Raw genomic sequence first — 17,483 nt, 5'->3', positions numbered from 1 at the left:
TGTTGGAAGTTTAGGGCAGCAACTAAGGACTGTTTTGATAATTGATTAATATGACATTAACTACTTCAATTAATTGATATAGAATATTTAACATTTTATCCAATGCTTGAAATAATGTGCAAACTAATGTCTTTGTAATGTATGCTATAAATTATTTCAAATATCAAAGTAAAATCAACTATCAACTAGTGCTGTCAGTTTTAAATTTTTTGTAGTTAATCGCGATAAATCACAGATTTTGAAAGTGCTGAAATTTGACTGTAAATATACATATATCCTGTCAAAATGCATTTGTTTACATCTCAGGAAAGAAAACAAAACAATATGTTACATTATAATGCTTTATTAACATTTTATATGTGAATGTCATCATTGAAATTTTAATGTAGAAATTCAGATGACAGTGTAATTCATGTCAATAGCAGTCCAAATTCTTAAACTGTAGACTAAAACCACAGAAAATAATTATTTAACTGAATTTAATCAAAATAATTAACTGTATTGACAATTAACTGTCATATTAACTGTAAATTATGTTTAATAATTAACAGGAGGCATTAGGATAAGCTGTCAAATATTTTGCTGCAGGGCTAACATTAGCTAACAAATAAAAGATCTGATCATCAGCCATCTGTTAGTTATTTGTAAAAATTAAAATTAAAATAAAGGTTAACATTTTGTGAATCTGAACGGACTGTGAACCCTTGGCTTTAATTATCATTGTTTCTCAAGTTCTCCGTGTGTCTGAGGATGTTGGTCATGTAGGAAGATACCAGAAAAAAAGACACACTTAAAGATAATGCTGGCTGTTGCGTATGGATGGATACATGTTTTTCAAAGCATTTAAAGCAATTAAGTGTTTATTTACCCATGTAAAAGAGAAACAACCCAGCATGTTTTCTTTTGATTAGGGAAATGAGTACACAACACAAGCATGTAATTTTGTTATTTGAACAATGTGAAAGGGAAAAGTTGTGTTTTTAAATGTTGTTCGGACACTGCAGCTTCTCGTTTCGGAACATATTCTCAAAAGGTTAATAAAAAAATAAAAAATAAATAATAAATAAAAATACATAATGTGAACTGATTTTCCATATTTTTAATTCAAGAGTGTAATATAGGATAACAGGCTCACTAATGTAACCAGTTGTGTTGTATTTAGGTAGGTATTCCAGGTATTCCAATCATTTTTTTCTAATAATCCCAGATAGGCTAATATAGCATATGTTCATGTTTAATATTTCTGGATAATTAATCGGCATAGCTATACATTTTCTGATGGGTAATTTACATGCAATGTCAGTGTGTAAGTGCAGTGAGTTTATGCACACATCTTTGGAATCTCTACAGACACCCCTTATCCTGTGCAAATCAAAAGTTAACAATACAGACATCTGCAGTAATAATTAATCACAGTCAGACATTTGTCCGGAAAACTAATCACTTCCAAATAGGGTTTTACTTAATACTTTACATCTACTGTTGTATATGTATGCATTCAATCTGTCTAGAAACGGATAAAACGTATACATTCCAAAGATAGAATATGAATGACCAGAAGGGAGGATATCAAAATTAGAGGCATAAAATAATAAAACAAGGAATAAGAACACAAACTATGCTATAGAAATCAAGCATCGGGAGTTTGCCTAGAACAGAACCATTCAATGAATGAAAGTATACATTTGACGGAGATGGTCCTGACTGAAATATCTGTTTATGCACCATTATTTGATCCAGTGCTCTGTTTCACCAGTGGTTGAAAAGGTTGACTTCACGGCAATAGACTATTTTTATTTTTATTTTTTTTAATTTTTTTTACACACTCCTGAGTGAGGTAGAAGTAATAATAAGCTGTGTCAGTCTTTTAGAGCCAATGTCTCCATGCGACACATACTTCACTGGTTTGCAATAAAAGTGCTGTAGTTCAAAGATGGTAATCATTGCCTTTGTAAAGTGAAGTTTGAGTAAAAGAATGGAATCAGACTGCAGATTAAAAATGTCTTCAAAGGCCAGGAAGACAGACTGACAGACATACAGGTGTGGCACTAAGGACAAAAGACAGAATTGCTTATATATCCATTCAAATGCCACTCTAAAGACTGAATTTTACAAGACATTTTCATCTATGCAAAGCCACTGATGGAATATGACATGTGTGGCTTCTGTTAAGACCAATGGGATAATGCTTATGGCAGACAACTACAAAGCATCAATCACTTGTCCTGAAAATTGCTTAGCTTGAGCTGCCCATGAGGAATTATCAACTTTCTTCAGTTTCACTCAGTCCTTCTTACAAAATATGCTGGATTTTTGCTAGTTATATGCTTCTAAGGACAACTAAAAAGAAAATATCATTGTTTTGAATCAGACATTGAACATTTAACATTTGTATTTGGATGTTTGGTATTCACATCTTTTGAGAATTCTTTGGTGTTGTATCAGATTGTTTTTTTATTTTTTATTTTTTTATTTTATTTTATTTTTTTTACCCACAAAAGGGGGTGAATAACATTTAATAACTAGACTTTTACATTTCCTGTACAAACAATGTTAGTGTGTTGTGAGTGGTGGCCAGGGCGTTGCTATATGGTGGCTAAGATGTTTGTGTGATTATAAGCATGTTGCAATGCAGTTGTTAGGATTTTCTGAGTGAATGCTAAGTGGTTGCTTACTGGCACAAGTCAAGAGTCTCTATGATATTCTGGTCTCTATATGGCATGGGTTGTTCCTTAAATGCAAGCCTACAGCATTTTTTAGCCCGTTTATTGTCCGCAACGTGAAAATTGTCCAGAAAATGTCCAGAGTGTCCAGAGAAGTTCAACATGCTGCAAGACTTGATGTACCATTCATGTCTGTAGAACAAATAGTGTGGGATGATGTTTAATGGTTTTTCAAACCCCAAAATTGCAAGTACAACAAATAACAATAGTAATAGTAAAATTGCCACTAATACAAAAGGAAAACCATACCTACAATGGGAGTTTGTGAATACTGAAAAAATAAATTTCAGTACAGCTTTAGAAATTAGAACTTGACTAGAATATTTCTACCACTGCAATTACTGTACATGTTGCATAATATAAATATTCTCTATACAAGCCTATTGAAATCTTTACACATAATATACAAGTATCTGCTGGATGAGGGGAGAATATTAATAATCCCATTAGTATTTTTACATTAACTGTTCATTATACAGTACATTACAACATCCCATGTTTCTTTGCTCTTTTAGTATTACATTATCCCCTGACTGTATGTAGTCAAATTAGTTGTAAACTCTAACATCAGCTCAATAAACCACCTGTTCAGATATTGATATATAATTTTTCAATCCTCCACCTCATTAAAACCTGTGCTTTCAATGACTTGCACAAACTCTAGATAATCATGGGCTAATTCTTCCAAACAAATCCGCAGCTGGTGCTCCCTGCTGACACCCATGAAAAATAAAAAATCTTCTTAAACAGAATGAGGGTGAAATCGATAAAGCCATTTGAATTTTGGTTTAACTTCTACATGTTGTCCCAGACTAAAATTATTTTATCATTGTGTTTCTTTGTGTCGTCAATAACCCTCCTCTGTCTTCAGAGTCACATCTGATCAATCCTAGAGTTATGGGTCAATGCTTAAGTGCTCTGGGCACTCATAAATATTAACTTAATGGGTTAGATGGCAAAGGAAGCACAACAGAGTCTGACCTGTGTGCTTAGAAGTGCTCCCTCTGAAAAGATGCTTTGTTTAGTTATGAATACCGGTGAAATGCTTTGGATTTTGGCCAATGAAATACAACAGCTCTGTTACAAAGCGTAGTGAGCTGCCTCGCTGCCTTGCTGCCTAATAGCTACATAGGAAGCATCCTAACCATCATATGTTACTGATTTGAAATGTTCTACACAGGCAACATCTGTGCGCCAAACAAAAAGCCAGACTGATCTCATGGGAAACCAGCGACAAGAGGTTGAATCTGCTAAAATCCGTCGCTTCTTTCCAAATTTCCAAACCCAAAGTGGCCAAAGCTGTAACTACAGTTGAACATATGCACACCTTCATGTGACGCAAGTGCAAGACACTATTCAAATAAAACATTTGAGTAGTAATTACATTAATATACTCCTAATCATAACCTCCTAACGGTCAACCCATTAGGCGACATGGGCAACAACCTAGGGCGCCATCTCTCGGGGGGCGCCAATTTCAGTTTCTAGTTCTTCAACAAAGTATGCTTCAAATGGTCTTGGCGCTCTGATATCATGTAGTAAACACATTCCCTCACAATATTTGATCAATCATGTCGTGTGGACGGATGGGCTACCACAGCAGAAGACCACATCGGGCACTTTATTAGGACCATAGTGTTCCTAATAAACTGCTCAATGAGTGTACAATCCATTGAAACAAAACTTGCAAATGCATCCTATCGTTTGCCAACAATGAAGAAAGTCTTTAAGTTCAACACCTGCATACAGCTTTTGAATGACTCACTACTACTAAGTTTAGTGCAGTGCCAGTCCTACCTTATTTGGCTCCCCTAGCGAGATTTGTTTATCTGTAGGACAGACACCAAAACAGCGTTCTTTCACTATAACTTCTTTGCAAATGTAGTACCTTGCTAGTCAGAGATCAAAAGGTATGTGACGTCAAAGACAGGGCAGGAGTATTCGCCACATGGCCATGCTTGTCTGGAGTTCCTTACATTGTGCCATATTGATGATAAATATTAGCAACTTACATGGCAGATAGATAGCCTAAAGAATTTCAGTGTAAGTTTTAAAAAGTTAATGATCATATATGCAACAGAGAGGTGTAGTTACACTAACTGAGATGAACTAGACATTAGTGTAAGTAAATCACAAGCAGAACTGCAGTTCAGGTATGGCTGTATAATGTTCAGAGTGTAGTCAGAGCACAACAGCTTGTTATGGTTGATTTATGGAGACACACATGCACCATCCGTTAATGGTAATGCAGGCAACTGTGTCAGAGGAACACCGCTGTAGGTGGCCAAATGAGGGGAAATTGCAACTATCTGTCTGCAGCCAATAGCATGTTATACAAAGACAAAATCAGACCAACTTGTAGCGGGATTGCCAGTGGATGCCTTATTGGGAAAATGACTCTCATTCTAGGAAAGGGGGCATATCTTTCTGAGCAAGGCACATAAGTATACAAATATAAGGTTTGCTTACATAGACATATTTTCCTTAGTAAACGATAGTAAACCTTTTGTGTGAGATATTTCTGACATAATAGGAATGGATTTTTTTTTTTATTTTAATTTAGTTTTGTGGGCTTTTGTCATCTTATTTGTAGCAAAGGTACAGGTTAAAGAAAATCATCAGCAATAGAGTGGGGCACAATATTGTGGCACTACCAAATTGGAACTTGTATTTCTCGCATGAGAACCATGGCTCAATGTATATGAAGCACATCTTACTACTTGGCCACAGCTCTGACAAGCACTGGTGAGAGGGCTGTAGTGTGTTTCTCAGAAGTTCCAAAAAAAGTCATCTAGGTTGGCAATTAATTACCTGAGGTCACTTCAAAGGTCAGATTGTGTGAAGTGTTAGTCAATAGACGTGCATCAGAATAGTTTGATAAATGATGTGGCAGCATCAAATAAAGTCATCAGGTGCTTACTTCTGCAAAGTCTGTACAGTTCTCTCATCTGGATACTGTGTTCACTGGGATTGGATGAGAGTACAGATTTTCAGTAAGTGAGATAACATCATCGTCTGCGATAGGGCCATTTGTCATCGCTACAGTGAGCATGACACACTGGACTATGTTATTGCATGCATTTGGGCAAAAGAGAAAACAAGCCTTGGGGTGAGAAGAAGTGTTTAAGGAGATGCCTGTGTATGTGACTGTATGTGTACATACTGTACATATTGGATTATGTAAGAGAAATGGAGGGTGTTCTTAGTCAAATCAGTGAAGTTTACCAATACAAAACACAGAACAAGGATCATTATTGTATCTTAGCTATGAAATTTCAGTCAGCAATGCTTCAATTTCTTTAATAGAGAATACACAGAGAAAAGAGAAGTACATGTTAACGCAAAAGTGTGTCATTTCTGTGCCACTATCAACAAACATATTTGCAAAATGAACTGTTTTCAAAATGTTTCCTGAACACTCCCCCATCTTCTGTTGGTGGGACAAACAAATAGCTCCACACCTAAACTCATGCCATCAGTCAAGCCAGTGTTGCTGTTCTCGGGGAAATTAACCTACAAATTGGTTACTTAACATTCTTAATGTATCTCTCTGCATATTAAGCTAGGATCAAAAATGCCACATTTAATCTATACTCTCTGAGCACTTTATTAGGAACACCTGTTCACCTACATATTCATGTGATTATCTAATCAGCCAATCATGTGGCAGCAGTTCAATATATAAAATCATGCAGATACGGGTCAGGAGCTTCAGTTAATATTCACATCAATCATCAGAATGGGGAACAAATTATTCAGTTATTTCAACCGTGGCATGATTGTTGGTGCCAGACGGGCTGGTTTAAGTATTTCTGTAACCACTGATCTCCTGGGATTTTCATGCGCAACAGTCTCTAGCGTTTACTCAGAATGGTGGCAAAAAAAAAAAAAAAAAAACATCCAGTGAGCGGCAGTTCTGCGGATGGAAATGCCTTGTTGATGAGAGAGGTCAACAGAGAAAGGCCAAACTGTTTCGAGATGACAGATAGGCAGCATCCTTTCAGTTCTGACAGTAACTCAGATAAACACTCAAGAATAGCATCTCAGAAAGCACAACACATTGAACCTTGAGGCGGATGAGCTACAACAGCAGAAGACCATGTCTGAAACTTTATTAGGACCATAGTGTTCCTAATAATGTGCTAAGTGAGTGTAAACCAACTTAAATATTGTGTAACTTGACCTGACACATGCTAACATGTAGGCATGCATTTCTATACATTGTATATCTCAGAGAATATTATGTTTATGAAGCCTAAATTATAAAGATGGCCAATAGTTTCAACCAATACAGTTCTTTAATTTAAAAAAAAAAAAAAAAAAACAAAAAATATATATATATATATATATTGACATACTATTTAAGTTCAGAAGCCTATTTAAAGTATCAAAAAATTCAAGAATAATGGGCTTTCAGGTAACAAGACAAAACAAGTGAGACACAGCACCAATATACTATGCTAAGTGTGAAAATCTAATCTAACAGGGGGACCAGAGACAAGCTGAATGATTTCGCTGGTCTCTGAGGTGATGTGTGTTGGTACAGCAAAGGCTTACCCATAATTTACCTCTTTTATAGGCTGTTTATCATCCGCTTACTGTGGTCAACTGACAGAATTCCAATGGTCACTCAGCACAGCAAATTCCCCATTCAGCCATGATAAAACCGTGAAATGTGGGGCCCATATTTCCTCTGTAAAGAAATCTCCTGTACCACATTTCACACACAATTAATCTCCATTGCCCCACAAATGTATAGCAATCGCTGCCCGTAGGGAAAGAGCAAATTGAAAATGTCTATAGATTCAGTTAGTTGATGTAATTACAGGCAAAGTTAAGTGCTGTACCGCATTAACCAGGGCTGGATTTACTTCTTATTGTGACATAGGCAAGAGTGATTTTTTGAGGCCCCCCCCAAAAAGCATATTTATAAGTATTGAATTATTATTATTAATATTATTATTATTGTTACAGCTTATTGACAGATCCATTGCTCATGGGTTCTCACACTTATATGGCATTAGGTATACTTTGTCATAACGCTAGTATAGTAAGACCTACCTTGCACAGTTAAAATTGTCTGTAAATTGTAGGCAGTTTTGTCACAATATCAAAATGTCAGTAGTTGGTACCAGTATCGAATTGAAATATGATGATTCTCAATACCAAAACTGATTCTTATTTGTTAATTAGGTCAAGCAATTATTCAAGACAAGGAAACAGTCAGTAATAAAATAAGAACACAGAAACAAGTTTAACAGCAATATCAAGCATTCAAGTAAACATTCAGAAATGGAAAAAAGTAGGACTAATGAAATAACTGCATACAGTAGATTACAGGTCTTCACTGTATTATTATAATACATTAATACTTTTCAAACCTACTAAAGCCATCCAGCCAATAGCAATGAGTGGTTTTCTTGTATTCTTGCTATTGTTTGATTAATATTAACAACATAGAGAGGGGCAGGTCTATTATTTTTTTGTCCCAGTGTTTACGTTTACTTTACACATAACTGACTGTGTTTCTATTAATACCTCACCATGGCATTTTTAAGTGCATTTGACCTTCACAGGCACGTATCCGCATTATCCTTAGCAATCTTTCAGCACACAGAATGAATCACCAATTAAACGCACATGCCACCTGCCAGTCAGACAGTGTGCAGGGGGCGCTTTTCCGAAACGTAAGGCCTTTTCAGACCTGAGACAATGCGATAATGAGAGATGAATCGTATGTTCACATTAAAAGCGAGGAAAATAAACGCCGTTAGCACATCCACACCATTACAAGGTGCCACTGATAGACATAGAATCACAGTACGAAAGACAACAGAGTAGGGCTGCAACAACTAATCGATAAAATCGATAATAATCGATTATGAAAATCGTTGTCAACAAATGTCTTTATCGATTAGTTAGTCTGCTCACGTCACTGGAAGCATTTACTGATGACGTCACTTTCATGGAAAACAAAGTCACACGCGAAATGGCAGAGTGTACAGATCAAAAGGTGGCAGAAAAAAGTGTGTGCCCTAAGTCATCTAAGGCATGGGAGTGTTTTACATTAAATGCAGCAAAGAAGATGGTAACCTGCAAGTTATGCAAAGCTGAGATTGTGTGGCATGGAAGTACCACAGTGAAGCACATGAATAGAAAACACGTTGGTGTCATGGATGAAGGTGAAACATCAGCATAGTAAGCAAAAACTGTGTATATCCTCATTATATGAAGATGTGAAAATGGTATAGTCTAGTTTAATTCAATACTATTGTGTAAACAGCTTTGTTTACTAACTTCGGGACAGTCTTGAGCATCAGGTTGCGCAATCAGATCGCTTGCAACATAGGGATGGATTAAAATAGCGCTACCACAGAAATAGGTTAAATTAAAATGGTGTGAACAAAGTGAAGCACTAAATCTAAAGGCAGTTAATAACAGCAGCAGTAAAAGATTATATATTTTTTTTAGTCACTGTAGTGGTTTTCAGTGAATGCTTATGCACTTGTGCACTAATGCATAATTTTTCCTGTCCTTTTAATCAGGCCTGTTAACTTGCTGCGTTTCCCCATTCCATTCTCTTTTTATAGCATTTGTCTACTACAATTAAGTTTTATCTGTTTTTCAGATGTGATCTACTGCAGCTCTACTAAGTTCCCATGCTTGTTTTCAGTCTTTCTATATTTAATTTATCTATATATCCTTTAATTATTATTCAAAATGAAATAAATTATATATTTTAGATGTTTTTGGTTTGTATCTTCACATTTGAACAACATGTCAGTGTAAAAAAAATATAACAAAAATTATGTTAAAACATAATATGTTGTATTAATTATATATTATTTTATTTTTTTATATTAACCATGGTTGTCAACTTGCCATCAGCAATTATCATTAAAACAATGCAAATATTGATTTACACATAAATTGCTTCTCCTTGCATACTCAAATGCTGTTTTTTTATTTCAGAAAGAAACAGCTCACCATGAGTGAATTTGTTCAGAGGAGAAATCCCCAATGCACTCCTCAACAAGCAGCCATTGTAACAGATGCTATCCTGAATATGTTGGTAACTGACATGCGGCCAATGTCAATAGTGGAAGAAAGAAATGGTCAGCATACTCAACCCAGGATACATTCTTCCATCAAGGACCCACTTCACAAAACTGATGGAGAGGAAGTACCAGGAGGCATTCCAAAATATTAAGAGTGCTATAAACACCACCAACAGCAGAATTGCTTTAACTACTGATATATGGACAAGTGTTGCCACTGAAGCTTACCTTGGCATTACATGCCATTACATTGAATATGACATCTGTCTGCCTTGCCACTCGAAGACAGATATACCTCAACCAACATAGCAGAGTGGTTGGAAGAAGTAGCAGTCAAGTTTAAAATCCCTTCTGAGAAAATTAGTGCCATCGTACATGACAATGGTGTTAACATTGTGGCTGCTGCAAAATTACTGGAGGAGAAACATGGGTGGACCAGTATACGCTGCACTGGCCACACATTGCAGTTGGTGATTAATGCTGCATTAAAGAGCACTGAAAGAGCTGTTGGAGCTGCAAGATGTCTTGTGGAGCATTTAAAAAAAAGTGAGCAAGCTGTAGCAAGCTGAAAGACAAACAGAAACAAATGGGCACACCTGAGCACAAGCTTGTTCAGGATGTAAGTACAAGATGGAACAGTACATTCTATATGATTAACAGACTGATTGAACAGAGGTGGCCTGTAACTGCTACTCTATCTGACCCATCCATCACTCACAGAGGCAAACACTATCTTGAATTGAAACCAGACCAGTGGAGTCTGCTTGAAGAGCTTTCCACTGCCTTTTGAATGTGCCACTTTTTTTATGAGCGGGCAGGAATATATAACAGTCTCTTCATTGCCTCCACTTGTGAAAGGGCTGTTGAAGTCCACTGAAGGTGCTGCCTTTGATTCAGCTTTGGTGAAGTCCCTCCAAGCCACAGCAGTGGAGCAGCTTCAAAACAGATGGCAGGATTCTCTCCTCTGCTCAGGACCCAAGGTTCAGAAGACTGACATTTCTGTCACCTGAGCAAATTATAACTGTGCAAACTTGCAGCAAGAAGGGAGATGGTGCAGCAGCAGCAAATGACCACCTAAGCCATAAGAACAGCAGCTGAACCTTCAACATCTTTACTCCTTCACTCCTTGAGTCTGAAGGCAGCAGTGAGGAAGAGAGCAGAGAGGAGAAAGCTGAGGAGAACAAAAACTGGACAAACTTTTGTGTTTTATTTATTTTTTATAATGTGAGGATTATATTTTTAAAACTCAATTGGTGGCTTTGTTTTTTATTATTTATATTTTGGATATTTATATTTTTGCTGCTTAAAACTGTGGACAAATGTTTGTGTTTTATTTAAGGTTTAAAATGTCAAAATTAAAGATTATATTAATAACTCAATATGTGGCTTTTACACTTTTTAAAGTACACTTTTACACATAAATACCCTGATTTAGGGTTTTATTTAGATATAATTAACAAAAAATCTAATTGAAAAACTGTTTAGCTTTTTATCTGATTAATCGAAAATAATAATAATAATAATAATAATAATAATCGTCAGATTAATCGATTATTAAAATAATCGTTAGTTGCAGCCCTACAACAGAGTTCTCTAGCAAGCCGATCTAAAAAATCAAATTGATTTCTCTACAAGCTTCAGCCAGGATGACAAGTTTGTTGTTGATTTGCTAACAAGAAAGAAAACATTAGAGACACTTTCACAAACTATTTCAGTTTACCTACAGGACAACTGGCAATATGAACATGTACAACACAGTCTGAGGGGTGATTAGAAATAATCTAGTTAAATGTCAGGTAATGTGGTAATCCGACATCATATTCAAATTTACATTTTATCTTTTCTCGGGACATCAGTGTAACTCAGTCAACCAGAGCAAATAAACAAGCTGTTTTTTTTTAATAATGATATTAATAAAATGTTACAATAGTTCATGTTTCAAGTGTCCTTTTTATTGTATCCTGCATTATAATTAATAAATCTGGCCTTGATAATAACTGCAGTTGCTTCTTGATAATAAATAAAAAAACTCATAACTAAATGATAATATATTGCATGTAATATGTCCAACTAAACTGTATATTCTACATCCTAATTTGTCCAGGCGAGAAACCATTTCTCATTTAAAACATGCCATAAAAAATGCAATATATAGCCCACTAAGCTTTAACCATGTATTCATTATTGCAATGCGTGAGGCTTACTGCATATTACACACTGTACTACACTTTAATACAAAGGATCAAACATTTCTCTCCAGTTTCCCACTTCAGTGTATTTTAATGCATTAAAGGAACTGATTTTGATTTGTTGCCTTTTTTTTTCTCATAGAGACACTAGAGTCTAATTCCAGTGTTTATTATTATTATTTATTATTATTATCATCATCATCTATACAAACAATACCTTTCCATATTTTCTTTTTGGATAAAAACAATTATCAATGAAAAAATTGTAGCATGTGTATAAGAGAAACCCTTAAATTTTATTCCATCTTAGGAAATCAGATATGCCAATTATCACACAAAAGAACGGTTTGCTTTGATAGAATACCTCTTATGACTCAATCTGAATTTTTTATATTTGAATTCTTTGCTGTCAGAGGTAAAGCCATCCAAAACAGATGACACAAAATTGAACAAAATATTCAAAGCCATTATCGTTATCATCGAGTGTCACATTCACTAGAAAATAGCTTGCACTGCTGTGAGTCACTGGGATACAATTGCGGCTAATCAATGAGTGTTAATTACAACTAGAGCAAAGATCTCAACTGCTAATATCATTATCCTGCGAACTACTGCTAACTGTGAACATTTTGGTAAAAGGAAGCACCACAAGTGTAATCTGACATATTCATCAAATTGTTGATTATCACTGTGGAATATTGCTAGGTGTCATCTTCACTTCTCTACATTACTTGTGTTTGCCAGTTATTTTCCAGTACAACTGATTACCTTGTTTTTCACAGTGGCTTGCTGGGATACCCCATACAAGTGCCACAAATCACGTTGTTTGGATGTATTGTGTAGTTTTGTTTGATTGACTGTATTCCTATAATCAAGTGAAACAGAGCCTGAAGATGAATACATTAACCATAATGGCTTGCAGGTGAAAGGTAAGGTAGCAAAGACTACAAGGATGTCTAACAAAGGACTATGAGCTTGAACTAGGCATGGGCAGTATTCAGTGGCAGAAATGTTTCTACTGGTAGATAAATTCCTATACTGTATGTTTACTGTATATGGCGGTAGATATGCAGTATGCACACGACTGTCAGTAGGCAGATGTGCATGGGTCAATGACATGACTCATTTTTTGTCAGAATATTTGTTGTCCGAAAATGTTTTAATTAATTAAATTAACAATTAGTTTAATTAAAAAATGTCTAAGTGGTTTAACTGTCATTCATAAATAAATAAATAACATTCTCATTGAAAGCTTACATTCTTAAATAATTTTTAAAATATTTGTTTTGAACCTATGTGTTACATAAGGTGAAGCTGCTTTTGCATTCATGCCAGATATATAATTGAATTGTTACGAATAATCATACATTTTGGTTTGTGTCCATCAGGTTCTGAATAAAAAGATTCATTACCACATTTAAAATATAATTAAATGGCAATTTTTATTTTATTTACAGCAAAAAATAAATATATTGTGATATATATACCTTTAACATAATATAACATTACTCATACAGTGATTTTGGTCATACTGCACAACTCTAGCTCACATTTTATTCATACTTTGATGTATTATTGCTCTGCTGTGGGGAAATTAGGAGATTTTGTGAGTTTCAAGTTTAACATTTCATCATGCCATCAGAAACAATAAAAGAGAACATTAAACAAAAGTAGAGAAAAAATGAACAGCCACATACATATATGCCCATTCTTTAACCTTATAATGTAACATTGCCTAATTACTCATACATTATGAGACTCAAAGCTTGATATAACATCTACTGGGATTGACTTAGGAGCCCAAGCAAATTGCCTTCCCCAATTTAACATCTGATTGTTAAAATTAATGAAGAATAACATTCAGCTCCGACAACTATACAATCCTCCAGTGACAACATTAGCTGGGACACCTTGCCACACTTTCAGATATAAATAACACTTCCATATTGGTGTTATTGTAAAATATTTCACCATTTCATTAGTGAATTCCAGTGCTTGGCATTTCAGTTTTCACCCTTGCAATGCTGGGTGACTCCTTATGTTTTGTCTAATTTAAAGCACTAAAACATATATATAAGAAAAATAATAGTAATAATAATAATAATAATAATAATAATAATAATAAAAAGATAGTTTCCTGAGCAAACTAAAAATGGTCTTTCCATTTTCAAATTATCAGAACATAACAAAAGTTTACAGAATCCAAAATAGATAGCACCACCTAAGACTGAAATTATCTACAAAACAATGTTTGTATTGTCTGTACATTAGAGGTAGTTATGTTCACCCCCCAAAAATGTTATACAGTAATTTACTCCAAGCCTGTATGACTTTTTCTGTGGAACACAAAATGAGATGTTTGGCTAAATGTTAGCCTCAGTCACCATTCACTATCACTGCATATTTTTATTTTTCCATACACTGAAAATGAATGGTTACTGAGTCATACTGCCTAACATCTCATTATGTGTTTCACAGAAGTAAGAATGTCATGCAGGTTTGCATAAAAAATGAGGGTGTTTAAATGGTGAGAGAATAATGAATATTCATTTTCAGTGAACTATCCATTTAAGCAGTTCGAGCTGAATTTATTGCAATTTTTTTGAGAAAGGGACATTTCTTGTTGAGAAGATTAACAAGAAGACAAAAGATAAATTTTAGATATGGTGTTTGCCTCGCAAGCCCTACAATAAAGCAGTGCACATGAGCAGATGTTGCAGGGTTTGTCCCAATCTACTCATATTGCTCTTCCTGTGGAGACGAGCAAAATACAAGATAAATTCCATAGCTCCCCACGAGAAGAATCTGAATTTCCTGTGCTGTTTTCTTTTTTTTATATATATCTTAGCAGGCACTGATATTATGGCAGTCTCTCATCAGATGAAGCACTGCTTATCTTTAAAGATTTGCAAAATACTGTAATCGAATGTCTCCAACTGGAAATTATTCTCCTGCACTGAGATGAGCACATGAAAGAGAACTAAGTGAATCAAAAGAAATGTTCAGGAAGTTCTTGTTATGCCAGTCTGATCTCATGAAATTTGCATGACAATGGCAACTGCAAACCAAAATTACATGCTTCACCATTTGGCTGCAGTTTCCCAATGAAATGTCCAGTGGGTGGCACCAAAATTGAGTGAATTTATGTTAATCTGACAAGGTTTTTAAGGTGAATATTAAGGTGAGTAAAACGTACCTCCCAAACCTAAAACTTTAACCTAAACCTAACTAATAGTATCTTAAAAGATAAATGGGAGGTGAAAGAAACAGACATCCTTGTCTGTTTTTGTTCGTTTTTCAAATGAGGAGTTAGAGTAAAAGTGTTTCGATATAATAACATAGCAGGGTGTGAGTAACTGAGCGAAAAAAATATGTGTTTAAAAATTCATTAACAGCCATAGTACCCGTGATTTGTGTGAAAGTGAATTGACCCATCACTAAGCCCACCTTAAAAGTGTTTCTGACCAATCCTGTCTTAGCAACTGACAAGCGCTTGCTTTTTTACAATGAGAGCCTATGGGAGTAATGTTTGTTTGGGTAGTTTTAAGCGGGATTTTATCGAAATTATCCAAAACTTTTTAACAAAATGTGTTGCTGGGTCACATGTAATCGTGACATGAGGTACCTACAAAAGATACATGCAGTGTTTTTTCTTTCTTTTAAAAAATTGTTTTTGTGTCATTCCTCATTCCCAAATGAAAGTATAACATCAGTGATGGCACCCTACATTTTCTCCAAGGTAAATGAAAGCTAATAACTTAACATTAATTCATTTAGGTATTGATTCAGGTCTTAGTAAAGGTGATAGTAAATAAAGAGTTCACATCATCAAAATTAATGTGTTTTGAGACGTTATAAGCAGTCCTTTTAACCCAGCCTTTTCGTTGCTGTGTCCAGTGCGTGCTTTGCACATCTACTTGGATCGCACGCAGAGCTTTAGAGGCTCTGAGCAGCTCTTTCCCCATTGGTAAACCCTCGTCTTCCTTGGGCAGAGTCCCCTCTGCCACCGGTCGCCGTGTTTGTAGAGCTCCGTCCCCTCTGGGTAGGCCCTACTACGGGGACTTCTCCACATGCGACACTGCCGACAAAACTCGGTAAGTCCATGTGACGTATTTCCACACATTACTTCCACATTACAGGATGTGGTCTCCGTGGTGTCTTCCCTTTGAGAGTGACCCCCCCCCCCCAGGTGTGCTGGCTACGAGGCACGCAGTGTTCTGCCCATCTCGCACCGCCAGTCCACGTAACACAGTTCAGCTAGTTGTGGCGTTTCGTATAGCGACCCCTAGTGTCACTACATCGACACAACGTCGAGATTTTCGTAATCTCCGTTCCCTGATGGAGGGAATGAGATGTTGTGTCCCTCCTGCCACAACACTGAACAACCCACTGAAATGACCGGGACCTTGTCTTGGCTCCTCAGCACAAAACCTGAATGAGTGGTTGTGAGCCAGATCCTTTTATACACGTATGTCTGGGTTAGAGGCATGCAAATTCCATTCGCCAATTCCCATTGGCCTTTTCTCAAAGATCAGAGGTGTTTGGGGCTCCCAAGGGTGACCCCTATGTCACTACATTGACACAACGTCTCATTCCCTCCATCAGGGAACGGAGGTTACGAAAGTAACCAGGATGTTTTCACACATAGAAAATGTAAGGTGCGCTTCACAACTTCAGATAACGCTGGCTTAAGTTCTTAAAAAATGTCTCTTAAATTAGGCTTCATTTTCTTTAAGCAAAATAAAATTTCTTGTTTATTTCTTTTTATTTTGGGGTCAGATATAACCCAGACATGTTCTTGACAGGCTTCATAAGGTTTACCCATATGCTTGTTTTTTCAGAATGCTTTGATGGCAGTTGAAGTTGTTTATTCTACACTCACGCTCTGCCATCATAGCATTAGACTGTAGTTTAATATTGCAGGAGCTTTCAGGACTGACTCTCAGCTAAGACTCATAAACAGAGACAAGGGCATTTATGTAAGCAGAGTAACAGGATTTGCCTGACCTTAAAATGTGCATATCTTCCCTGTGTGGTCCACCAAAAGCCCTAGCACACAAATTTGGATGCCTGGCATCACTCCAGGAACACTTGAGATAAAATCCGAAAGAGAAACATACAGTTCTAAATACCCCTGTTCCCAGTCCATTGCTGAGCCAATGTAAGGTAATGAACTGTGGCTTAGGGAAAATCATCAGGGGAAAAAATGTATGTACACATGCTTGAGTAATCACTTTAAAGCAAGTTGAGTGTTGCCCCTGAGAGAAGAACCATGTTGTGATCAAATATGGCACAAAACATTGAAAAAAACTGTTGTTGTTTTTATTTTACTTCCCAAAATAAATGGTTGAAGAAAAACTGAAAAAGGCAACAGAAAAAAAGATAAATATACTCAAAATCAGGGATTTTAAAGTTAGAAATATCTGCCTTGAAATGCATGAAAGATTTTCTGCTTTCACACCAAATGCGACCAGGAACTTGGGAGTCCTTGGAGGTCAATGTTTGGGTCGTTA

General features: G+C 36.0%; 1 protein-coding gene across 3 annotated transcripts in view; it reads right to left on the bottom strand.

Annotated features, from left to right (window-relative positions):
• LOC127429013 (delta-sarcoglycan-like) overlaps positions 1-17,483 on the bottom strand; it is a 152,133-nt gene that overhangs the window by 31,083 nt on the left and 103,567 nt on the right. The gene's annotated exons all lie outside the window — the stretch shown is intronic.

This window comes from Myxocyprinus asiaticus, chromosome 38, assembly GCF_019703515.2.
Source record: "Myxocyprinus asiaticus isolate MX2 ecotype Aquarium Trade chromosome 38, UBuf_Myxa_2, whole genome shotgun sequence".
Classification (NCBI taxonomy): Eukaryota; Metazoa; Chordata; class Actinopteri; order Cypriniformes; family Catostomidae; genus Myxocyprinus; species Myxocyprinus asiaticus.
The sequence above is the reverse complement of the archived record's forward strand: the minus strand, read 5'-3'. Positions and strand labels throughout refer to the sequence as shown.